Source organism: Mobula birostris, chromosome 4 (assembly GCF_030028105.1).
Source record: "Mobula birostris isolate sMobBir1 chromosome 4, sMobBir1.hap1, whole genome shotgun sequence".
Taxonomy (NCBI): Eukaryota; Metazoa; Chordata; class Chondrichthyes; order Myliobatiformes; family Myliobatidae; genus Mobula; species Mobula birostris.
In genome coordinates, this window is record NC_092373.1 from 19,604,376 (window position 1) to 19,630,880 (window position 26,505).

The window sequence follows — 26,505 nt, forward strand, 5'->3', positions numbered from 1 at the left end:
AGAATCCATTGGAAAAAAGTCTGTCAAACACCCAACATACAGAGAGAAAAAAAAACAAATCATGCATACAACAAAAGTAAGCATATTGGTTCAGAACTTAAGTTTTACGAAAGACACAAAGTCAGGCATCACTGCAGCTGGAATAAGCCACAGCCTCAGTTCACTGCAAAGCCAAGTAAACATTGCGAGACCACAGACGTGAAGCCAGGCATCACTCCAGCCAGAGTAAACCACAGCCTCAGTTCAGCACAGAGCTGAGTAAACGTGGTACAGCAAACAGAACTGGCCCTTGCATCACCTCCTGTCCCAACACACTGACCTTTTCAATCTGGCCCGGTGCTTAAATCACCCAAACATCAGGTCGTTCCTCACTCTCAGGGACGCCACAACTCTGCCTTGACTCTGCTTTGATTTCACTTCCAGTTTCTTCGACCATGCCTTGACTGCGCCTCTGTTCAACCTGACAGGAAAGGTTTGGAAAAGAGCATCCCTGAACGCACATGTTGAACCTTAAAGTGGATGGGCGACAGCAGAAGAACACCACAAAATAACAATCAGTGATCACTTTGTTAGGTACATGAGGTACTAATAAAATTGGCCACTGAGTGTAGTTTATGTTTTTGATATTTGTGGAACTTTGCTTTGCATACATTGAATAAAGTAATACACAAAAAATAAGAACATAAGATTCAAGTACATTTGTTATCAAAGAATGTATAAATTATACAACCTTGAGATTTGCTTGCTCACAGGTAGCCATAAATCCACAAGCCCAAAATAACCAAATCAAAGAAAAAAAATAAAAAAATAAAAGACCAACACTCAACGTGCAAGAGAAAGAAAAAAAAATACAAATCACGCAAACAATTGAAGTGACGACAGCATTCCAAGCCAAAATTGGGTCATCAGATCCGAACACTGGAGCAGCCCAGAGTAGACCCAAAGCCTCGCTTCTCAGTTATCATATTAGTGGGCACAGAGCACAGCAGCCGGGGCAGTTTTTCATAGCCTCAGTGTCATGGAGGACAAGTGAAATTGGCTCTCATCCAGGATCCCAACACCCTGGCTCTACTTCATTAGGAATTTGAGGAGATTTGATATCAGACATCCCACCCTGCAAAAACTCATTTCAGGGAGGTAGCTCCATCAATTTGCGGGAGACTTCCAGGAGAGGTGGGATGTCTGCAATAGAGCAGCTCCTTAGCAGCTGGCCAGCTAGTTTAAATAACGTTAGCTATGCTAATGAATGAATGACACCTGTTAAACTCACCTCAACATGTCTTTTACAGTCTTAACCCACCATGGGCAATACAAAAGTCACTGTTGCAAACAGTGCAGCGAGCAACACTGTCATTATTTTGACCCCTATTAGGCAGGAGTACACTTTAGTGTAGTCTGGGGTGACGTACATTTTATTTTTTTTGGAACACTCTGCCATGGCGCGCTCTCACTTGTGCTTTCTCTCTCTCTCATGGTTGCTTGCGCGCTCTCGCTTTCTCTCCCGCTCGCTCTCTTTCTCTCTCTCGCTTGCTTTCTCGCTCGCTGTCTCTCGCTTTCTCACTCGCGCGCTCACTTGCCTTCGCTCTCGCTTGCTTTCTCTCTCGCTCTCTCTCTCACGCGCACTCTCGCGCTCTCTCTTGCATTTCTCTTGCTCGCTCTCAAAAAAATTGATTTCTGTGATATTGTATATAATTTGTGGGCATCAGGGAGCCACTATTAATATGCCGGAGACTCCCGAATGTTCCGGGAGAGGTGGGATGTCTGTGATATGCACCTAAGATTCTAGCAAATTTCTATAGATGTATCGCGGAGAGCATTCTGACTGGTTGCATCACTGCCTGCTAGGAGGCTCCAATGCATGTTATCAGAAAAAACTGCAGAGGGTATAGACTGTGCCAGCTCCACCACGGTCACAAGCCTATGCACCTTCCAGAACATCTTTAAAAGGCAGCGCCCCAAGATAGCGGCATCCATCCCTCAAGACCCTCATCACCTGGACATACCCTTTTCTCATTACCACCATCCAGGAGCAAGTACAGGAGCTTAAAGCCCACACTCAGCTAATAGGAAAAGCAAATTTTACAGTTTAAGGATCCCATTTCAGAACTGAGAAAGGGAGAAAGCAAGTTTGTAACAGGGAAGGTGGGGGAGGAGAATGACTAATAGGGTGACAGAATACCATATTAACCTTGCTATTTTGATTGGCACCCTCTCATAATCTTAATCACTCACTCACTCACTCCACACCAGCCCACCATGGGATTGTGGAAAGAATATAATTGGATAGGATGATTGCTGTAAAACTGCCACGGTTACAATACCATTGGATATTCAAGTGTTAAATAAGTCCCCAGGCAAGACTGTGTTCATATGAATACTGTGCCATCTTTGACACACAGAGATATTTATCTCCACCAGCAACTCTGTAATATCACCAGTTTATTGGATTTTCTTCTCACTGTACTGGATACAAGTTTACCATTCTCTTTCTCAACATCGGCACAGCAGTTATTGCTGCACTGAGTTACAATAAAATTCATTTCTAAATGTTTCATGCTGTAATACCATTGAATTAGGATTGAAATATTATTATTGCATTTTCAAGCTGATTACTACTCTCACAGCTAGCAGTCTAAAGTAGACAATAAAACTCAATTCCACTTTACTATGCTGATGAAACTCCACACAAATGATCTGTAAAATGATATTTCACACAATAATATGCTGCCTCTGCCAAGATCTGGTAATTTTGTTAAGTGCTATATTTCTATGGTTTTCATTATTTTGAGTTTAAATGCGCCCAGCAATTGCTGAATTAAGGTGGTGAGGGACATGTGGAGACCGAAGTTACTGTACAATAGAAAACCAGGCAACTATGTCAACCAACTACCTCATTCAGAGATTCAGTGATAGGCCAAAAACATTTCACTCTTGGGAGAAGAGAAAATAGGAAAACAACCACTGACTCTTCAGGACACCTTTGCCTGGTACACTAATTCCTTAGTATTGACGTGTTCTTTCGTTATCAGAGAGGAGATATTGGAGCCTGAACGCACACACCCTTCTGTCATCAGATTTATGAGTGGACAATGAACCAATCCCTTGACACTACCTCAGTACCTTTGCTCTCTTTTTGCACTATTGATATAACTATATATGTATTTCTTACGTAGTTTACAGTATTTATACATGGAAGTGTGATGTTGTGGCCATTACAGAGATTTAAACATGGAACTGTGGCATTGTGGCCATTACAGAGACTTAGATGTCTCAGGAGCAGGAATGGCTGCTGAGTGTGCCAGGCTTTAGATGCTTCAAAAAGAACAGAGAGGGAGGCAAAAGAGGTGGGGGCATGGCATTGCTAATTAGGGATAGTGTCACGGCTGCAGAAAAGGAGGAAGTCATGGAGGGATGCCTACTGAGTCAGCATGGATGGAAGTCAGAAACAGGGAAAAGGCAATAACTCTACTGGGTGATTTTTATAGACCCCTCAATAGTAACAGGGATATTGAGGAGCAGATAGGGAGGCAGATTCTGGAACAGTGCAATAATAATAGGGTTGTTGTGATGGGAGATTTTAACTTTCCAAATATTGATCGGCATCTCCTCAGAGCAAGGGGTTTAGTTGAAGTGGAGTTTGTTCGGTGTGTTCAGGAAGGTTTCCTGACGCAATATGTAGATAAGCCAACTAGAGGAGAGGCTGTAGCTTGAGCTGGAATTGGGAAATGAACCTGGTCAGCTGTCAGGCCTTGGTGGGCAAGATTAAGGAAAACTCCAAGGTATCCTACAAGTATGTGAAGAGCAAGAGGATGAGCCGTGTGAGAATAGGACCAATCAGGTGCGATACTGGAAATGTGTGCATGGAGTCAGAGGAGGCAGTGGAGGTACTTAATGAATACTTTGCTTCAGTATTCACCAGGGAAAAAGATCTTGGCGAGTTTAATACAGACAAGTGTGAGGTATTGCACTTTGGAAGGACAAACCAAGGTAGAACATACAGGGTAAATGGTAAGGCACTGAGGAGCGCAGTAGAACAGAGGGATCTGGGAATACAGATACAAAATTCCCTAAAAGTGGCGTCTCAGGTAGATAGGTTCGTAAAGAGAGCTTTTGGTACATTGGCCTTTATTAATCAAAGTATTGAGTATAAGAGCTGGAATGTTATGATGAGGTTGTATAAGGCATTGGTGAGGCCAAATCTGGAGTATTGTGTTCGGGTTTTGGTCACCAAATTACAGGAAGGATATTAATAAGGTTGAAAGAGTGCAGAGAAGGTTTACATGGATGTTGCCGGGACTTGGGAAACTCAGTTACAGAGAAAGGTTGAATAGGTTAGGTCTTTATTCCCTGGAGCATAGAAGAATGAGGGGAGATTTGATAGAGGTATATAAAATTATGATGGGTATAGATAGAGTGAATGCAAGCAAACTTTTTCCACTGAGGTAAGGGGAGAAATAAACCAGAGGACATGGGTTAAGTGTGAAGGGGGAAAAGTTTAAAGGGAAAATTAGGGGGGGGCTTCTTTACATAGAGAGTAGTGGGAGTGTGGAATGAGCTGCCAGACGAGGCGGTAAATGTGGGTTCTTTTTTAACATTTAAGAATAAATTGGACAGATACATGGATGGGAGGTGTATGGAGGGATATGGTCCGTGTGCAGGTCAGTGGGACTAGGCAGAAAATGGTTCAGCACAGCCAAGAAGGGCCAAAAGGCCTGTTTCTGTGCTGTAGTTTTTCTATGGTTTCTAATTGTGGGGATGACCTACAGCGGACTGAAACACTTGAGCATATAGACATTAAGAAAGAGGATGTGTTGGAGCTTTTGAAAAGCATTAAGTTAGATAAGTCACCGGGACCAGATGAGATATACCCCAGGCTACGGTGAGAAGCGAGGGAGGAGATTGCTGAGCCTCTTGGCGGTGATCTTCGCATTATCAATAGGGACAGGAGAAGTACTGCAGGATTGGAGGGTGGCAAATGTTGTTCCTTTGTTCAAGAAAGGGAGTAGAGGTAACCCAGGAAATTATAGACCAGTGAGTCTGACTTCAGTGGTGGGCAAGTTGTTGGAGAAGATCCTGAGAGGCAGCATTTGGAGACACATAATCTGATTAGGGATAGTCAGCATGGCTTTGTCAAGGGCAGGTTGTGCCTTACGAACCTGATTAAATTCTTTGAGGATATAAAAAAAACATTGATAAAGGAAGAGCAGTGGATGTAGTGTATATGGATTTCAGTAAGGCATTTGATAAGGTTCCCATGCAAAGTTCCTTCAGAAAGTAAGGAGGCATGGGATCCAAGGAGACCTTGATTTGTGCATCCAGAATTGGCTTGCCAACAGAAAACAAAGGGTGGTTGTAGGTGGGTCATATTCTGCATGGAGGTCGGTGACCAGTGGTGTTCCACAGGGATCTATTCTGGGACCCCTTCTCTTTGTAATTTTTATAAATGAGCTAGATGAGGAAATAGCAGGGTGGGTTAGTACGTTTGCTGATGATACAAAGGTTGGGGGGTGTTGTGGATAGTGTGGAGGGTTGTCAGAGGTTACAGCAGGACATTGAAGGGATGCAGAACTGGGCTGAGAAGTGGCAGATGGACTTCAAGTGTAAGATGATGAGGGGCATTGATCTTGCGAATAGCCAGAGGCTTTTTCCCAGGGCTGAAATGGCTAACATGAGGGGGCATAGTTTTAAGGTGCCTGGAAATAGGTACAGAGGAGATGTCAGGGGTAAGTTTTTCACACAGAGAGCAGTGGGTGCGTGGAATGCACTGCCGGTGGTGGTAGTGGAAGCAGATAAAATAGGGTCTTTTAAAAGCCTCTTAGGTAGGTAGCTCAGAAAAATAGAGGACTATGTGCTTGGGAAATTGTAGGCAGTCTGTAGAGTAGGTTACATGGTTGGCACAACATTGTGGGCCAAAGGGCCGGTAATGTGCTGTAAATTTCTATGTTCTGTGTTCTATTTTTTTTAATGGATTGCACTGTATTGCTGCCACAAAACAACAAATTTTTAGAACACATATCAGTGCTAATAAACCTGATTCTGAATCTGCTTCTCTTATCAACATTTTATGAGGGGCATAGAAAAAGTAGAGGAAATTCTTTTCTAGGGTAGAAATGTCATGTACTAGAGGACATGCATCTAAGTTGAGAGGAGGCAAGCTTGAAGGAGATAAGACCTGGGCCTCTGTACCTCCCTCTGCAACTGGACCCTTGAGTTCCTCACCTGGAGACCCACAGTCAGTTCGGATTGAAATAACATCTCACCCTCGTTGACAATCGACGCAGGCACATCACAATGATGCATGCTTAGCTCACTGCTCTACTCTCTCTATATCCACAACTGTGTGGCTAGACACAGCTATAAATTTGCCGATGACACAACTACCGTTGGCAGAATTTCAGATGGTGACGAGGAGGCAGACAGGAGTGAGACAGATTGGCTGGTTGAGTGGTGTCACAACAAACAACCTTGCACTCAACGTCAGAAAGACTTTATCACTGCCATAAAACAGCAAATTTCACAATGTACAGCATTTCAACAAACCTGATTCTGATAAGTGTGGGATTAGTTATTTGACATAGAAAGTGGTAGGGGTGCGGAATAGACTGCCAGAAACAGTGTGGGGGGGGGGAGAGAGAGAAAGGAGCGGGGAGAGAGAGAGAGAGGGAGGGAGAGACTGACTTTACTTGTCACACGTACATCAAAACACATGAAATGCATCGAATGTGTCGACAAATCATTGAAGGTCATACTGGGGGCAACTTCTGGTGCCAACATAGCATGCTCACAACTCAAACCCTAAATGTAGGTCTTTGGAATGTGGGAGGGAACTGGAGCACCCAGAGGAAACTCACCCAGCCACAGGGAGAATGCATAAACTCATAGACAGTGGCTGGAATTGAACCCCGAATGGTGAGAGATGGATTTGTAAAGCCAGGTAGTAACTGTTATGCTACCATTAGACATGAACATGAATACGCAGAGAATGGCGGGATATAGACGCCTGCAGATGGGTTTAGTTTAGTTCAGCTTTGTTCTTTGTGTACACATCGTGGACCAGAAGGTCTAATCCTGTGCTGTACTGTTCTACGTTCTCAGGATTGGGGACGACCTACTTCCACTCCCAATGTCTGATGAGCTCCAAGGTGGCTATTAATACCTGTATAGGAACCACAAGCCTCTGCACAGACAGGACATATGAGGGAGATGACGAGGTGGGTGGGAGATGAGTCAGGTAGGCTGCTCCTTCCACAGCTTACACTATTGAAGTGGGCACAGAGTGTACGTTCGTGGTCTTCTGCTGCCCATCCACTTCAAGGTTCGACGTGCCGCCGTGCATTCAGAGGTGCTCTTAGTCATAGTCATAGCCATAGTCATACTTTATTGATCCCGGGGGAAATTGCTTTTCGTTACAGTTGCTCCATAAATAAATAGTAATAAAACCATAAATTATTAAATAGTAATATGTAAATTTATGCCAGGAAATAAGTCCAGGACCAGCCTATTGGCTCAGGGTGTCTGACCCTCCAAGGGAGGAGTTGTAAAGTTTGATGGCCACAGGCAGGAATGACTTCCTATGACGCTCTGTGTTGCATCTCGGTGGAATGAGTCTCTGGCTGAATGTACTCCTGTGCCCAACCAGTACATTATGTAGTGGATGGGAGACATTGACCAAGATGGCATGCAACTTGGACAGCATCCTCTTTTCAGACACCACCGTCAGAGAGTCCAGTTCCATCCCCACAACATCACTGGCCTTACGAATGAGTTTGTTGATTCTGTTGGTGTCTGCTACCCTCAGCATGCTGCCCCAGCACACAACAGCAAACATGATCGCACTGGCCACCACAGACTCGTAGAACATCCTCAGCATCGTCCAGCGGATGTTAAAGGATCTCAGTCTCCTCAGGAAATAGAGACGGCTCTGAGTCTTCTTGTAGACAGCCTTAGTGTTCTTTGACCAGTCCAGTTTATTGTCAATTCGTATCCCCAGGTATGTGTAATCTTCCACCATGTCCACACTGAACCCCTGGATGGAAACAGGGGTCACTGGTACCTTAGCTCTCCTCAGGTCTATCACCAGCTCCTTAGGCTTTTTCACATTAAGCTGCAGATAATTCTGCTCACACCATGTGACAAAGTTTCCTACCGTAGCCCTGTACTCAGCCTCATCTCCCTTGCTGATGTATCCAACTATGGCAGAGTCATCCGAAAACTTCTGAAGATGACAAGACTCTGTGCAGTAGTTGAAGTCCGAGGTGTAAATGGTGAAGAGAAAGGGAGACAAGACAGTCCCCTGTGGAGCCCCAGTGCTGCTGATCACTCTGTCGGACGCACAGTGTTGCAAGCACACGTACTGCGGTCTGCCAGTCAGGTAATCAAGAATCCATGACACCAGGAAAGCATCCACCTGCAACGCTGTCAGCTTCTCCCGCAGCAGAGCAGGGCGGATGGTGTTGAATGCACTGGAGAAGTCAAAAAACATGACCCTCACAGTGCTCGCTGGCTTGTCCAGGTGGGCGTAGACGCGGTTCAGCAGGCCAGTGTTGTAACCTGTGGTTATTTGAGTTACTGTTGCCTTCCTATCATCTTGAACCAGTCTGCTCCCTCTCATTAACATGGCATTTTTACCTACAGAACTGCTGCTCAACTAGATTTAAAAAAAAATTCTGCACCATTCTCTGTAAACTCTAGTGGCTGTTGTGTGTGAAAATCCCAGGAGATTAGCAGTTTCTGAGATTCTCAAACCACCCCGTCTGGCACCAACAATCATTCCACAGTCAAAGTCACTTAGATCACATTTCTTCCCCATTCTGATGTTTGGTCTGAACAACAGAACCTCTTGACCATGTCTGCATGCATTTATGCATTAAGTTGCAGCCACGACTGGCTGATTAGATATTTGTGTTAACAAGCAGGTGTCCAGGTGTACCAAGTAAAGCCACCACTGAGTGTAGTTGACCATGGATCAGAGAAATAAGAACAGAGAAAGAAAATTGAGGTAATCCCCAAGATAATGAAGGGATTTGATAAGCATGGAGAGGGTGTTAGGGTTTTTACAATCGGGCCTGATTTCCAGCGTAAATGAGAAACTCTGCCAAAGTACTGACTGCTCCTCTTGATTCTGGAAATAAGTATTTCTTACCACTTCAGAATTCCAGTTCATGCTACATTAAATAATCTACTTTTCATCTTATGCCAATAACAGAAGCAGGAAATTACAAAGTCTGAATTCTATGACCCCTGAAGTAAAATGTACAAACATGAAAGAAGTAAATTCAATCTACATCACATCCTGGGCTGCAGGTACAATCCGTGTAATTCCCTGCAGTTCATCAAACCCTGAGTAATGTTTCTTCCCAATTCCTTCTCTTTCTTTCTGCTGTAGAGTAAATAGTGTCATAGAACACTACAGCACAGAGTCAGGCCCTTCAGCCCATCTAGTCCATGTGAACCATTAATTTGCCTAGTCCCATCAACCTGCACCTGAACCATAGCCCTCCATCCCCCTCCCATCCAAATTTCTCTTAAGTGTTGAAATTGACCCTGCATCCGTCACTTGCAATGGCAGCCCTTTCCACACCCACCACTCTCTAAGTGACGAAGTTTCCCTCTCATGTTCTCCTTAAACTTTTCACCTTTCACACTTAAACCTTAACTTCTAGTTTGTCTGACCCAACTTCAGTGGAAAAAGTCTACTTGAATTTATCCTACCCTTACCACTCATCATTTTGTGTACTACTATCAAATCTCCCCTCAGTCTTCTATGTTCTAGGGAATAAAGTCCTTTTTTATTCAGGCTTTCCCTATCACTCAGGTCCCTAAGTACCGGCAACAACTTTGTAAATTTTCTCTGCACTCTTTCAATCTTACTTACATCTTTCCTGTAGGTAGGTGACCAAAACTGCATACAACACTCCAGATTAGGCCTCACCAACATCTTATAGAATTTTAATATAACATCCCAACTCCTGTAATCAATCATTGACTTATGAAGGCCAATGTGCCAAAAGCTTTCTTTACGACCCTGTCTACCTGTGATGTTACTTTCAAGGAGTTATGGATCTGTATTCACAGACCCCTTTGCTCTACATTACTCCTCAGTGCCCTATTGCTCACCAAGACTGATAGGTCCTACCAAAGTGCAACACCTCACACTTGCCTGCATTGAATTCCAGCTACCGTTCTTCAGGCCAATTCACCAGCTGGTCAGATCCTGCCACAAGCTTTGATAGTCTTCCTCGCTGTCCACTACTCCCTCAATGTTAATGTCATCTGCAAATTTGCTGATCCAGTTTACCACATTATCATCCAGGTCGCTGATTTAGATGACAATCACCAATGGATCCAGCACCGATCCCTGTGACACACCACCAGTCTAGGCTTTGTCAGAGAGATAACCATCTACTACCGCTCTCTGGTTTCTCCTGCAAAGCCAATGTCCAATTCAATTTACTACTGCCAAGCCACTGAACCATCTTGAGCAACCACCCATGTGGGACCTTGTCAAACGCCTTGCTAAAGTCCACGTAGACAACATCCTCTGGCCCACAAGCATGCACTATCCAATTTACACTCATATGACTAACCAACTTATTGGATGGTGTGAGTTCATTGGGCTGGAAAGGCCTGCTACCACATTGTATCTTCAAATAACGTAAATAAATAAAAATAAAATTAAGCCTGCAGACCAATTTTCATGATTACCCTCACTTTCAACAAGCTCAAAAGCACTGATTTCAGTGCTTTTTTTCTCATTTGAAGCTTCTACCAGACTGGGTAAATGATCTATGCATTTGAATTTATCACAGCACACTTAGCCTAGTTGTCATATTGATTATTACAAGTCCACTAACAGCATGAACTTAATTTGACAAGCAAAGCTGCGGTACAGGCTCCCATGCTGAGATGAAGCTCTGCAATCTAAAGAGACAGTGGCCTTTCCTTCTCTTTCCCCGCATGAAATAAGGAAACAGAGAACTTCAATTTATCAAGCATGTTTCTTTGGGAAATCCCAAAACTTTTTATGGTCGGGAATTGTACTCACAGCTGTAACAAAGGTTGTGTGGCAGAATTTCACAGAAATTTCCCAATACATAGACAAACATTGGCTGGGTCACCAGGAAGAACTCAGCCATGAACTGGCATTAACAAAATTTTTAACATCAAGCAGAGGAGGCAGGTGTTTTCTTGATTAATGTCTTGTTCAAAAAAAAACACTGTTGTCAATAATGCAGCGCCATCTCAGCACTAGGCTACAGGAGTCAGAACACTGGGTGACTGTCAAGAGAGGGAAGGGAAATGCCTGGATAGCGGAGAGCACCCCTGTGGCTGTCCCCCTCAGCAACAAATATCTTGTTCTGGATGTTGTTGAGGGGGATGACCTGACGGGGGACGCCCACGGTGACCGGATCTCTGGCACTGAGCCTGGCGCTGTTGTGTAGGAGAGAAGGAGGGTGAAGAGAAATGCGGTAGTCATGGGGGATTCCATTGTCAGGGGAACAGACAGGAGATTCTGTGAGCCTGATAGAGATACCCGCATGGTGTGTTGCCTCCCAGGTGCCAGGGTACGGGATGTCTCGGATCGGGTCCTGAATATTCTAAAGGGGGAGGGTGAGCAGCCAGTTGTCTTGGTACATGTTGGTACCAATGACATAGATAGGACAAAGGAAGAGGTCCCGAAGAGAGATTTCCAGGAGTTAGGAAGGAAGCTGACAAGCGGGACCTCCAGGGTAGTAATCTCGGGATTGCTACCTGTGCCACATGCTAGCGAGGGCAAGAGTAGTTGGATCAGGCAGATGAATGCCTGGCTGAGAGACTGGTGTAGGGAGCAGGGCTTCAGATTCTTGGATAATTGGGATCTCTTCTGGGGGAAGTATGACCTGTTCAAAAAGGACAGGTTACACCTGAACCCGAAGGGGACCAATATCCTGGCGGGAAAGTTTAACAGAGCTGTTAGGGAGGGTTTAAACTAATTTGGCAGGGGGATGGGAACCGGAATGATAGAGCGGAGGAAGGGGAAAACAGAAATAAATCTAAGATAGTGAGCAGTAAAGATGTCAGGAAAGACAGGCAGGTGATGGGGCAAATGTGTAGCCATTGGGATGAGTTGCAGTGCAACAAAGTTGCAGTGAAATCAAAGCAAAAAGTATCAAATACTGGTCTTAAGGTGTTGTACTTAAATGCACGTAGCATAAGAAATAAGGTGGATGATCTTGTTGTACAGCTACAGATAGGTAGATATGATATTGTGGCCATCACTGAGACCTGGCTAAAGGATGCATGTCTCTGGGAGCTGAACGTCCAAGGATACACAGTGTATCAGAAGGATAGGAAGGTAGGCAGAGGGGAAGGTGTGGCTTTATTGGTAAGAAATGATATTAAATCATTAGAAAGAGGTGATATAGGATCGGAAGGTGCAGAATCTTTATGGGTTGAGCTAAGGAATAGCAGGGGTAAAAGGACCCTGATGGCAATTATTTATAGGCCTCCAAACAGCTGCAGGGATGTGGACTACAAATTACAACTGGAAATAGAAAAGGCTTGTCAGAAGGGCAGTGTTATGATAATTGTGGGGGATTTTAACATGCGAGTAGATTGGAAAAATCAGGTCGGCACTGGATCTCAAGAGAGAGAATTTGTAGAATGTCTGCGAGATGGCTTTTTAGAACAGCTTGTTGTTGAGCCCACTAGGGGATCGGCTGTACTGGATTGGGTATTGTGTAATGAACCAGAGGTGATTACAGAGATTGAGGCGAAGGAACCCTTAGAAGGCAGTGATCATAACATGATTGAGTTCACTGTGAAATTAGAAAAAGAGAAGCTGAAATCTGATGTGTCGGTGTTTCAGTGGAGTAAAGGAAACTACAGTGGCATGAGAGAGGAACTGGCCAAAGTTGACTGAAAAGAGACACTGGCGGATAAGACGGCAGAGCAGCAGTGGCTGGAGTTTATGCGAGAAATGAGGAATGTGCAAGACAGGTATATTCCAAAAAAGAAGAAATTTTCGAGTGGAAAAAGGATGCAACCGTGGTTGACAAGAGAAGTCAAAGCCAAAGTTAAAGCTAAGGAGAGGGCATACAAGAAAGCAAAAATTAGTGGGAAGACAGAGGATTGGGAAGTCTTTAAAACCTTACAAAAGGAAACCAAGAAGGTCATTAACAGAGAAAAGTTTAACTATGAAAGGAAACTACCAAATAATATCAAAGAGGATACTAAAAGCTTTTTCAAGTATATAAAGAGTAAAAGACAGGTGAGAGTAGATATAGGACCAATAGAAAATGATACTGGATAAATTGTAATGGGAGATGAGGAGATGGCAGAGGAACTGAACAAGTATTTTGCATCAGTCTTCACTGAGGAAGACAGCAGGATACCGGACACTCAAGGGTGGCAGGGAAGAGAAGTGTGCGCAGTCACAATAACGACAGAGAAAGTACTCAGGAAGCTGAATAGGCTAAAGGTCGATAAATCTCCTGGACCCGATGGAATGCACCCTCGTGTTCTGAAGGAAGTAGCTGTGGAGATTGCGGAGGCATTAGCGATGATCTTTCAAAAGTCGATAGATTCTGGCATGGTTCCGGAAGACTGGAAGATTGCAAATGTCACTCCGCTATTTAAGAAGGGGGCAAGGAAGCAAAAAGGAAATTATAGACCTGTTAGCTTGACGTCGGTGGTTGGGAAGTTGTTGGAGTCGATTGTCAAGGATGAGGTTACAGAGTACCTGGAGGCATATGACAAGATAGGCAGAACTCAGCATGGATTCCTTAAAGGAAGATCCTGCCTGACAAACCTATTACAATTTTTTGAGGAAATTACCAGTAGGCTAGACAAGGGAGATGCAGTGGATGTTGTATATTTGGATTTTCAGAAGGCCTTTGACAAGGTGCCACACATGAGGCTGCTTAACAAGATAAGAGCCCATGGAATTACAGGAAAGTTACATATGTGGATACAGCGTTGGCTGATTGGCAGGAAACAGAGAGTGGGAATAAAGGGATCCTATTCTGGTTGGCTGCCGGTTACCAGTGGTGTTCCACAGGGATCAGTGTTGGGGCTGCTTCTTTTTACATTGTACATCAACGATTTGGATTATGGAATAGATGGCTTTGTGGCTAAGTTTGCTGACGATACGAAGATAGGTGGAGGGGCCGGTAGTGCTGAGGAAACGGAGAGTCTGCAGAGAGACTTGGATAGATTGGAAGAATGGGCAGAGAAGTGGCAAATGAAGTACAATGTTGGAAAGTGTATGGTTATGCACTTTGGCAGAAGTAATAAACGGGCAGACTATTATTTAAATGGAGAAAGAATTCAAAGTTCTGAGATGCAACGGGACTTGGGAGTCCTCGTACAGGATACCCTTAAAGTTAACCTCCAGGTTGAGTAGGTAGTGAAGAAGGCGAATGCAATGTTGGCATTCATTTCTAGAGGAATAGAGTATAGGAGCAGGGATGTGATGTTGAGGCTCTATAAGGTGCTGGTGAGACCTCACTTGGAGTACTGTGGGCAGTTTTGGTCTCCTTATTTAAGAAAGGATGTGCTGACGTTGGAGAGGGTACAGAGAAGATTCACTAGAATGATTCCAGGAATGAGAGGGTTAATATATGAGGAATGTTTGTCCGCTCTTGGACTGTATTCCTTGGAGTTTAGAAGAATGAGGGGAGACCTCATAGAAACATTTCGAATGTTAAAAGGCATGGACAGAGTGGGTGTGGCAAAGTTGTTTCCCATGATGGGGGAGTCTAGTACGAGAGGGCATGACTTCAGGATGGAAGGGTGCCCTTTCAGAACAGAAATGCGAAAAAATTTTTTTAGTCAGAGGGTGGTGAATCTATGGAATTTGTTGCCACGGGCAGCAGTGGAGGCCAAGTCATTGGTGTATTTAAGGCAGAGATTGATAGGTATCTGAGCAACCAGGGCATCAAAGGTTATGGTGAGAAGGCGGGGCAGTGGGACAAAATAGGATAAAATGGATCAGCTCATGATAAAATGGTGGAGCAGACTCGATGGGCTGAATGGCCTACTTCTGCTCCTTTGTCTTATGGTCTTATGGTCTCAACTGAGATGTCAGCCTGAAATGTGTGCCCAAATCTCTGGAGGGGGAATTTGAACTCACCACCCTGGAGAAACAGCACAGCTATTGAGCTATGGTATGATTAACATAGAAAAATGATAAATTGTTCCTTAAAGACATTCCATAAGACTTCGGAGCAGAATTAGGCCATTCGGCCCTTTGAGTCTACTTCACCATTCCAGCATACTCCACATTGTCTGCAGTTTTGGGCCCCTTTGTGCTGGTATTGGAGAGGGTCCAGAGGAGATTCACAAGAATTAACCCAGGAATGAACAGGTTAACATATGAGGAGTGTTTGTTGACTCTGGGCCTGTATTTGCTGAAGTTCAGAAAAATGAGAAGGGATCTTCTCATAAATCCCTGGCTTTTAGGTCTGGGGATACCAGTCGCTACACGGAATCCAGGTGTGAACTCCGGAAAGCCATTAAGGGCGCCAAGAGGCGATATCAAGCCAAGTTGGAAAGCCAGGCTAACCAGAGGGATGCCGGTAGACTATGGCAGGGTCTAAATGAGATCACTGGGTGCAAAGAAAAGGCTGGGAATATCAATAACTGCAGCGCTTCTCTTCCTGATGAACTTAACATACTCTACGCAAGATTCGAACAGAAGAGGAGCGTCCCGCTCCCTCCGGATGAACTGGACCTGGTGGCATCGAGATTCATCGTCATCGAGGAGGACGTTAGAACGGCCTTCCTGAAGATAAATCCAAGGAAGGTGATGGGCCCATGTGGCGTCCCCGGACGGGTTCTCCGGGCCTGTGCAAGCAAGCTAGCTGGAGTGTTTGCTGACATCTTCAACGGCTGCTTGCTTCAGTCTAAGATCCCCTCGTGTTTTAAGAAGGCAGCGATAATCCTGGTGCCAAAGAAGAGCAAGGTGGCATGCCTGAATGACTATCGATCTGTGTCTCTGTCATCAATTGCTATGAAGTGGTTTGAGAGATTAGTTATGGCACACATCAACCACAGCCTACCGGTCAATCTCGACGCTTTGCAATTTGCCTACCAGAGCAACAGGTCAATGGCAGATGCCATCTCTCTGGCCCTACATTCCTCCTTAGAACACCTGGAGAATACAGACGCATACGTAAGGCTCCTTTTCATTGACTACAGCTCTGCCTTTAATAACATCATGCCAAATAAACTGATTCCTAAGCTCCGGAACCTGGGCCTTAGCACTCAGATCTGCAGCTGGATCTTCAACTTCCTCACAGACAGGACCCAGGCTGTAAAAATAGGGGACAAGCTCTCCTCTACAATCACTCTGAGCACCGGTGCCCCACAAGGCTGTGTACTCAGCCCCCTGCTGTACTCACTGTATACCCATGATTGTGTAGCCAAGTTTCCATCAAACTCAATATATAAGTTTGCTGATGACACAACAATTGTAGGCTGTATCTCAGGTAATGATGAGTTTGAGTACAGAGAGGAAATTAAGAACCTGGTGGCATGGTGCGAAGACAATAACCTATCCCTCAACGTCAGCAAGACGAAGGAATTGGTTGTTGACTTCAGAAGGAGTAGCGGACCGCACGACCCAATTTACATCGGCGGTGCGAAAATGAAACAAGTCAAAAGCTTTAAGTTTCTCGGTGTCAATATCACAAATAACCTGACTTGGACCAACCAAGCAGAGTCCACTGCCAAGAAGGCCCACCAGCGCCTTTACTTCCTGAGAAAGCTAAAGAAATTTGGCCTGTCCCCTAAAACCCTCACTAATTTTTATAGGTGCACCGTAGAAAGCATTCTTCTAGGGTGCATCACAACCTGGTATGGAAGTTGTCCTGTCCAAGACCGGAAGAAGCTGCAGAAGATCATGAACACGGCGCAGCACATCACACAAACCAATCTTCCGTCCTTGGACTCACTTTACACTGCTGCCAGGATAATCAACGACACGACCCACCCAGCCAACACACTTTTCGTCCCTCTTCCCTCCGGGAGAAGGCTCAGGAGCTTGAAGACTCGTACGGCCAGATTTGGGAACAGCTTCTTTCCAACTGTGATAAGACTGCTGAACGGATCCTGACCCGGATCTGAGCCGTACCCTCCAAATATCCGGATCTGCCTCTTTGTTTTTTTTTGCACTACCTTACTTTCCATTTTTCTATTTTCTATTTATGATTTATAATTTAAATTTTTAATATTTACTATTGATATGTGCTCCAGGGAGTGGGAAGCGCAGAATCAAATATCGCTATGATGATTGTATGTTCTAATATCAATTGTTTAGCGACAATAAAGTATAAAGTATCTCACTGAAATCAATCAAATATTGAAAGGCCCGGATAGAGTGGATATAAGGAGGATGCTTCCTATACGCAGGGAGTCTCGGACCAGAGGGTACAACCTCAGAAAAAAGGTACATCTATTTGGAACAGAGATGAGGAAAAATTTCTTTAGCCAGAGGGTGGTGAACCTATGAAATTCATTGTCACAGATGGCTGTGGAGGCCAAGTCATTGGGTATATTTAAAGCAGAGCTTGATAAGTTCTCGATAAGTAAGGCTGAAAGGTTCCAGGGAGAAGGCAGAAGAATGGGATTGAGAAGGATAATAAATCAGCCATGATGGAATGGAGGAGCAGTTATGATATTGCTGAATGGTCTAATTTTGCTCCTATATCTTATGGTCTTATTGTCTAAAGAAAGTCTTCCTCCATTTCTGTTCTAAAGGGACGTCTTTCTATTCTGAGGTTGTTGCCTTTGGTCCTAGGCTCTCTCACTATAGGAAACATCCTCTCCACATCCACTCTATCTAAGCCTTTCAATATTCAATCGGCTTCAGTGAGATCTGCCCTTTCATTCTTCTAAACTCCTGCGAGTATAGTCATTGCCTGTACTATGAAGAAAATATTTGTAACATTGCATAAATTGATATTGTTGCTTGTGCAACTATGAAAATGATGTGTATATTTCTGGAGCGTGCAGGTTCACAGTCTCACATTCTCAGCAAGATCCCACCATTGTTGCAAATCTACAAAACTCACATCAGAATGAGACAATAAAAAACTACGTCCGTGAGCATGCTTGTGGCCATTTATTTAAATATCTCCTTGAATAGCTTAGTTTCTGAATACATTTGATAATTGCATCGCTAAATGCCGGAGGACTTTAAACACACTAGAATTTTATGTTTTTGTTACCATGGATGCCACATCAAATTAGTACATCATAAAGCAGAAGGTCATGCTTTAATAACTAAAATCATGCATCTTCTAAATACCGCCAAGTTTAGAATGATTAGAAATGAAAGTGGAACGTTTTTTATTTATTGATTATATTATCCCTTTAACATCAAAAAATAATATATTTATGGACCATGAGACACAGGAGCTGAATTAAGCCATTTGGCCCATCAAATTTCACCACTATTCCATCATGGCTCATCTATAATTCCTCTCAATCCCATTCTCCTACATTCTCCCTGTAACCTTTGACACCCTTACCAATCACGAATCAATCTTACTTACTGCCCATTATGCCGCTCGTGTTTAGGGCAGCAATGAAGATCTCTAAAGAATCTATCAACTTCTACTTTAAATATACCTAATGACATGGCCTCCACAGCTATCTGTGGCAATGCATTCCACAGATTCACCATCCCCTGGCTAAAAATTTAATATCTTACCAGCTGACAGTGTACATTACCCCATGTACATTTGTCAACAGCTCGGATCGTCTACAGAATTCTTAAGTGGGAGGGTGAGCAGCCAGAGGTTGTGGTTCATGTCAGTACCAATGACATGGGTAGGACGAGTGACGAGGTCTTGGAAAGTGAGTTCAGGGAGTCAGGTGTTCTGTTAAAGGGCAGGACCTCCAGGGCTGTGATCTCAGGCTTGCTACCTGTGCCGTGTGCTAGTGAGGCTAGAAATAGGAAGATCTTCCAGTTTAACATGTGGCTAAGGAGTTGGTGCAGGAGGGTGGGCTTCAGATTTTTGTGTAATTGGGCTCTCTTCTGGGAAAGGTTTGCCAGTGCAGCATGGAGTTGCAGGGGAATGGGAATCAGAGTGCCAGAACAGACAATGGAGTAGTTGTGGAGAAAGATATTGTTAAGCTAACATACTTAAAGTCAGGAATTGAAAGGTTGAGCATGGTTTGAATAATGTTCTGAGCTCCATATACTTCAATGCAAGTATTGTAGGAAAGGCTGATGAGCTTAGGGCATGGATATGCATGTGGAATTATGACACTGTAGCCATTAATGAGACTTGGTTGCAGGAGAGCCAGGACAGGCACCTCAATGATCTGGAGTTCTGCTGTTTTAGATGTGATAGAGTGGGAGGGATTAAAGGGGGAGGGTGGCATTACTGGTCAGGGAAAATATCACAGCAGAGCTCAGACAGGACAGACTGGAGGTCTCACTTCGTGCGGCTTAACGGGTAGAACCGGCAAGTGAGAAAGGCGTAACCATTTAATGGGGCTATATTATAGATCACCCAGCAATATGCAGGATTTACAGGAGCAAGTTTGTAGGGAGATCGCAGATCGTTGTAAGAAACACAAAGTTGTGATAGGAGGTGATTTTACCTTTCCTCATATTGGTTGGGAATCCCACACTGTAAAAGGGCTGGATGGGAAAGAGTTTGTCAAATGTGTTCAAGCAGGTTTCCTTATTTAGTACATAGAAATCCCAACAAGAGAGAGTTTGATACTAGATCTTCTTTTGGGGAATGACACAGAGCAGGTGACTGAAGTTTGTGTAGGAGAATACTTCGCATCTAGTGATCATAATACTATTAGTTTCGAGATAATTATTGAAAAGGATAGGTCTGGTCCTCATGTTGAGATTCTAAATTGGAAAAAGACCAATTTTGATGGTATCAGAAATGATCTGGCAAGTGTGGAATGGGACAGGTTGTTTTCTGGCAAAGGTGCACTTGGTAAATGGGAGGCCTTCAAAAATGAAATTTTTATAGTACAGAGCTTGTATGTTGCTATCAGAATAATAGGACAGGATAACAGTTTTATGGAACCTTAGTTTTCAAGAGGTATTGGGGTTCTCATTAAGAATGTAGGTATAGGCAGACAGGAACAAATGAGGTGCTCAAGGAGTACAGGAAAAGCAAGAGAACACTTACCAAGGAAATCAGGAGGGCTAAAAGAAGGCATGAGGTTGCTCTAGCAGATAAGGCGAAGAAGAGTCCGAAGGGTTTCTATGGATAACTAAGAGCAAAAGGATAGCAAAGGACAAAAGTGGATCTCTGGAAGATCAGAATGGTGATCTATGTGTGAAGCCAAAAGAGATGATAGACACAGAGTCTAGGGACATGAGGCAATGCAGCAGCAAACTCATGCACAGGTAACAGAAATGGAGGTGTTTGCTGCCTTGACGCAAATTAGGATGGATAAATCACCAGGGCCCTCGGACCCTGTAGGATGCTACTGCAGAAATTGCAGGGCTCTAGCAGAGATATTTAAAACATTCTTAGCCATGGATGGGGCGCTGGAGGATTGGAGGGTAGCTAATGTTGTTCCATTGTTTAAGAAAGGCTCCAAGAATAAACTGGGAAATTATAGGCTGGTGAGCCTGACATCAGTAGTGGGAAAGCTATTGGAAGGCATTCTAATATACAAGTATTTGGATAGACAGGAACTGATTATGGATACTCAATGTGGCTTTGTGTGTGTTAAGCTATGCCTAACCAATCTTATAGAGTTTTTCAAGGAAGTTACCAGGAAGGCTGATGAAGGCTAAGCAGGTGTACAGGTGTGCTTAATAAAGCTATTTGTAAATGTGTTGCTTAAGTAATTGGCTGAAGTTTGGAAAATAAATATACAAGGCAAATCTTAATGCATTTTTATGCCAGTCTCTCAGTTGAATGAGTTCACATAGTTCAACGGTAAACCATAGTTTATTTTTCAAGTAAACCTCCCTTTGTGACTCATATTCACCTTCACTAACATGTCTTGCAGAGAAAATTGGCTGCCATAATAGAACCTGCCCAAACTGTTCTGTCTTTCTCGAAAGGTCCATCATTTATTTAAGGTACAGTGGTAGCCTTAAATCCTTAGGGTTGTTATTTCTGAAAACAAGGAACTCAGAGTCAAAGTAAGAAATTCTAAGTTTGCTTGAAGAGATTTTAAGAGAAATGTTAAATGTGTTCAGTGAGGACTTTTTATCTTGTTATTTTATGTTTTGTGTTTATTGCTATTTACTCATATTAGCATTTACACAGTTTGTTGTCTTCTGGTTGACAGAACATAGAAACATAGAAAATCTACAGCACAATACAGGCCCTTTGGCCCACAAAGCTGTGCCAAACGTGTCCTTACCTGAGAAACTACCTAGGGTTACCCATAGTCCTCTATTTTTCTGAGCTCCATATACCTGTCCAGGAGTCTATTAAAAGACCCTATCATATCCACCTCTACCACCATCGTCAGCAGCCCATTCCAAGCACTCACCACTCTCTGCGTAAAAAAAATTACCCCTGATATCTCCTCTGTACCTACTTCCAAGCACCTTAAAACTGTGCCCTCTCATGCTAGCTATTTCAGCCCTGGGAAAAACCCTCTGACTATCCACACGATCAATGCCTCTCATCATCTTGTACACCTCTATCAGGTCACCTCTCATCCTCCGTCACTCTAAGGAAAAAAGGCCGAGTTCACTCAACCTGTTCTCATAAGGCATGCTCCCCAATCCAGGCAACATTCTTGTAAATCTCCTCTGCACTATTTCTACATCCTTCCTATAGTGATTAGATTAGATTAGATTATGAGGGCACTCAGTCCTCGTTTATTGTCATTTAGAAATACATGCATTAAAAAATGATACAATGTTCCTCCAGAATGATATCACAAGAAACACGAGACAAACCAAGACTAAAACTGACAAAACCACATAATTATAACATATAGTTACAACAGTGCAAAGCAGTATCATAATTTGATAAAGAGCAGACCATGGGCATGGTTAAAAAAAAGTCTCAAAGTCCCGATAGCTCCATCATCTCACGCAGATGGTAGAAGGGAGAAACACTCCCTGTCATGAACCTCCAAGCGCCGCAAACTTGTCGATGCAGCACCACTGGAAGCACCCGACCGCAGCGGACTCTGAGTCCATCCGAAAACTTCGAGCCTCCGACCAGCCCTTCAACACCGAGCACCGAGCACCATCCTCTGCCGAGTGCTTTGACCCTGCCCCGGCCGCCAAGCAGCAAGCAGAGCCGAGGACTCGGGACCAGTGAGGTGACCAAAACTGAGCACAGTACTCTAATCTTTCATTGATCCTGTTATAGTTAGTATTCTATAGACTTGCTAAGTATGCCTGCCGGAAAAATGAATCTCAGGGTTATTTGTGGCGTATATATGTACTTTGATAATAAAATTTACTTTGAACTTTGAGGTGCAAGGTTTCCAGAGGAAATTCCAGAACATGGGGATACAGGCCCCTTATGTGAGAAAGGATGTGCTGACATTGGAGAGAGTTCAAAGGAAAATGATTCCGGGATCTATCTGAAAAAGGCTTATAATATGAGGAGTGTTTATTGTGTCACGTGACCGGCAACAATGAATATAGAATTGAGTCAGGTTTTATAAACAAATAAACATTTATTAAACTCTGCTCAAAATTAGTAAGAAGATAAACAAACGAAAACCTTAACCAGAAGTAAACTGCTATGCGGCCATTTAACAAACCGCCAAACTCAGTACTAGTTCTTAAAGCTGTAAATGCGAACACAGTCTTAAAGTGGTTAAATTAGAACACAGTTCTTAGAATGGTAAATTTCTAAAGTCCAAGAGATCTATACAGTCAATTAGGAGAGACCTTCCTGAAGTAAAGAATTCCTCGAAGACACGACGTTACTGCCAATCCCAGCCAGAACCTGCCTTGTCCGCAGGATTCATGACAATAGAAATAAAATGGTTTAAAGGCACTGACCTTTGTCCTCTGTATACTGGATACTGCACAACCTTTTCTGCTACTTTTAGCAGAGGTTATCTCATGCAGATCACTCTTACTTGAAGGAATTTGATAATGGTCGATCCTTTCCAAAACCACTGAACGACTCTTTCAGGTTCCCGTCTTCACTCTCCAATACTACTGAAAAGGTACATCAACAAATCTGGCAGCTATTGGTGAAACTGCCAGCCCAACATTTCTGTACCTTACAATAGAAAGTAAAACTCCGTTTTAAAACTATACTGTGTCATGAGACTAATACACAGTGTAGCGGAGTATCTGACTGACGATCTAACTGAAAACTAACTGCGTCAACAGGGGTCCACACTTATATACCTGGTGAGAACAGGTCATCACGTGAACTCACATCGGCGGGAAAATTACATCATGTGACCTCCGCAAGACTACTACATCATCCTCCCAAGACAATCACAAGATATCCATGAAGTATGTAACAATTGGCTCTGGGCCTGTACTCACTAGAATTTAGAAAAACTAGGGGGATCTTATTGAAACCTATCGAATGTTGGAAGGCCTAGATAGGAGAGGATGTTTTCTATACAGGGGGAGTCTAGGACCAGAGGACACAACCTCAGAATAGAGGGACGTCCATTTAGAACAGAGTTGAGGAGGAGTTTCCTCAGCCAGAGGTTGGTGAATCTGTGGAATTCGTTGCCACAGGAGACTGTGGAGGCCAGGTCATTGAGTGTATTTAAGGTGGTGATTGACAGATCCTTGATAAATCAGGGCAGGAAAGGTTACAGGGATAAGGCAGGAGGATGGTGTTGAAAGGGAAATGGATCACCCATGATCAGATGTTGGAGCAGACTCGATGGGCCAAATGGCCTAATTTGGTTCCAGTGTCTTATGGTCTGATGGTCTTAATGAAGGTCAATTGTGATAAAGATTAGCTTTATTTGTCATACGTACATCAAAATCTACAATAAAATGCATCAATGGCCAACGCAGTCTGAGGATGCGCTAGGGAACAGCCCAAAAATGTTGCCATGTTTCTGGCGCCAACATAAAATGTCCACAACTTACTAACCCTAACCCAGACATTTTTGGTGTGTGGGAGGAAACGGAATCACCCAAAGGAAACCCACATGGTCAAGGGGAGAATGTATAGATAGCGGGAATTGAACACCAATCAGTGATTGTGCGAAGGGAGGGGAGTACAGCACAAGACCTCTGACTAAGGCAAATCAGTGGCCAGGAAGTTCCAGAGACAGTGAGAGACAAATTGCAAGAATGAGCAATTAAAATAAAAAAAACCACTGGGGACCTGCAGCTAATCACATCACTGAGGATGAGAATGATGGTGAGTGGGATAGAAAATGAACAGGGAAGTCGTAAATTGATGAAGGTAGAGCAGTGGATGCAGTGTATATGGATTTCAGTAAGGCATTTGATAAGGTTCTTCATTCCTCATTCAGAAAGTACTGAGGCATGGGATCCGAGGAGACCTTGCTTTAAGGATCCAGAATTAGCTTGACCACAGACGGCAAAGGGTAGTTGTAGATGGTTCATATTCTGCGTGAAGGATGGTGACCAGTGGTGTTCCGCAGGGATCTGCTCTGGATCTCCTACTCTTTGTGATTTTTATAAATGACCTAGATGAAGAAATAGAAGGATGGGTTAGTAAGATTTCTGATGACACAAGAGATGGGGATGTTTTGAGGATCAAAAGGATGCAGAACCTGGCTGAGAAGTGGCAGATGGAGTTCAATCCAGGTCAGTGTGAAATGGTTCATTTCGGTAGATCAAATTTGAAGACAGAATATGATATTAATGGTAAGACTCTTGGCAGTGCGGAGGATCAGCGAGATCTTCGGGTCCATGTCCATAGGACACTCAAAGCTGCTGCACAGGTTGACAGTGTTGTTAAGAAGGCGTATGTTGTGTTGGCTTTCATCAACCGTGGGATTGAGTTCAAGAGATGTGAAGTAATGTTACAGCTATATAAGACCTTAGCTAGACCCCACCTGGAGTACTGTGCTCAGTCTGGTCACCTCACTATAGGAAGGATGTAGATACTATAGAGTGAGTGCAGAGGAGATCTACAAGGATGTTGCCTGGATTGGAGAACATGTCTTATGAGAATAGGTTGAGTGAACTTAGCCTTTTCTCTATGGAGCGACGGAGAATGAGAGGTGACCTGATAGAGGTATATAAGATGATGAGGGGCATTGATTGTGTGGATAGCCAGAGGCTTTTTCCCAGGGCTGAAATGGCAAACATGAGGGAACATAGCTTTAAGGTGCTTGGAAGTAGGTACAATGGGGATGTCAGAGCTAAGTTTTTCACACAGAGAGTAGTGGGTGCGTGGAATGCACTGCCAGCAACGGTGGTAGAGGCAGCCATAGTAGGGTCTTTTAAGAGACTCTTAGATAGGTACATAGAGCTTAGAAAATTAGAGGGCTATGCAGTAGGAAAATTCTAGTCAGTTTCTAGAGTAGGTTACATGGTCAGCACAACATTGTGGGCTGAAAGGCCTGTAATGTGCTGTAGATACCTATGTTTCTAGATGAGCCGAGGTTCAATGGGCATGCAGAATTGGGGACTAATCACAAAAGCATTAGAACTATCAAGATAGAAGCTTGCAAAAGATTGGGTGATGTTTTAGACAGTGGATCAGCTGATGCTGAGATGAAGGAGCAAATTTCTGGAGTGGAAGTAGGCATGTTTCATGATGAGAGGATAAAGATGGAAAGGAGAATCCATCATCAAGGACCCTCACCATCCAGGCCTTGCTCACTTCTTGCTGCTGCCATCGAGAAGGAAGTACAGGGGCCTTAGGTCCCACATCACCATGTTCAGGGACAGTTATAACCTTTCAACCATCAGGCTCCTGAGCTAGTGTGGATAACTTTACTAACCTCAATTCAGAACTGATTCCACAAACTATGAATTCATTTTCAATGACTCTAGAACTCATGTTTTCAATATTATTTACTGCCTCTTTATTTATTTATTATTATATCTACTTTTTGTATTTGCACAGTTTGCCTTTGTTTGCACATTAGTTGTGTGTAGTTTCTCACTGATTCCATTGCGTTTCTTTGTATCTACTGTGGATGCCCCCACAAGAAAATAAATCTCAGGGTAGTATATGGTGACATAAATTTACTTTGATAATAAGTTTAACTTGAACTTTGATTAGTTTAAGCTTTGCAAATACTTCAAAAGTACGCAAAAGCAGATCTAAACACAAATGTAGTTAACGAAACATAGATAGATTAATACAGGTTGAGTGCCACTTATCTGAAATCCTAAAATCCAAAACCTGCAAAATCCAATTTTTTTTTGAGCGCTGACACGATATCACAATTGGAAAATTCCACAAGGCATTGGCAAGGTTTCCACGTGACGTGCAGTTCTCTGCGCACCATAGGTAGTTCTGAGAAGTGACCTCACATTTGTAATGAACAAGATTTAATGAAAAATAGAAAAACACTGCGGGAAGTGAAAAATTAAGATTTCGATTGTGAGTTGAAAGACTGGATTCGTCAGCGTCAGAGTGAACATATGCC

General features: G+C 43.5%; 1 long non-coding RNA gene across 1 annotated transcript in view; it reads right to left on the minus strand.

Moving 5' to 3' along the window:
- Positions 1 to 322: 322 nt before the first annotated feature.
- Positions 323 to 26,505, minus strand: part of LOC140195858 (uncharacterized) — a 69,405-nt gene continuing 43,222 nt past the window's right edge. The window contains exon 4 of the long non-coding RNA XR_011885556.1: positions 323 to 460. This is a non-coding gene — a long non-coding RNA (uncharacterized lncRNA). The remainder of the gene's footprint in view (positions 461 to 26,505) is intronic.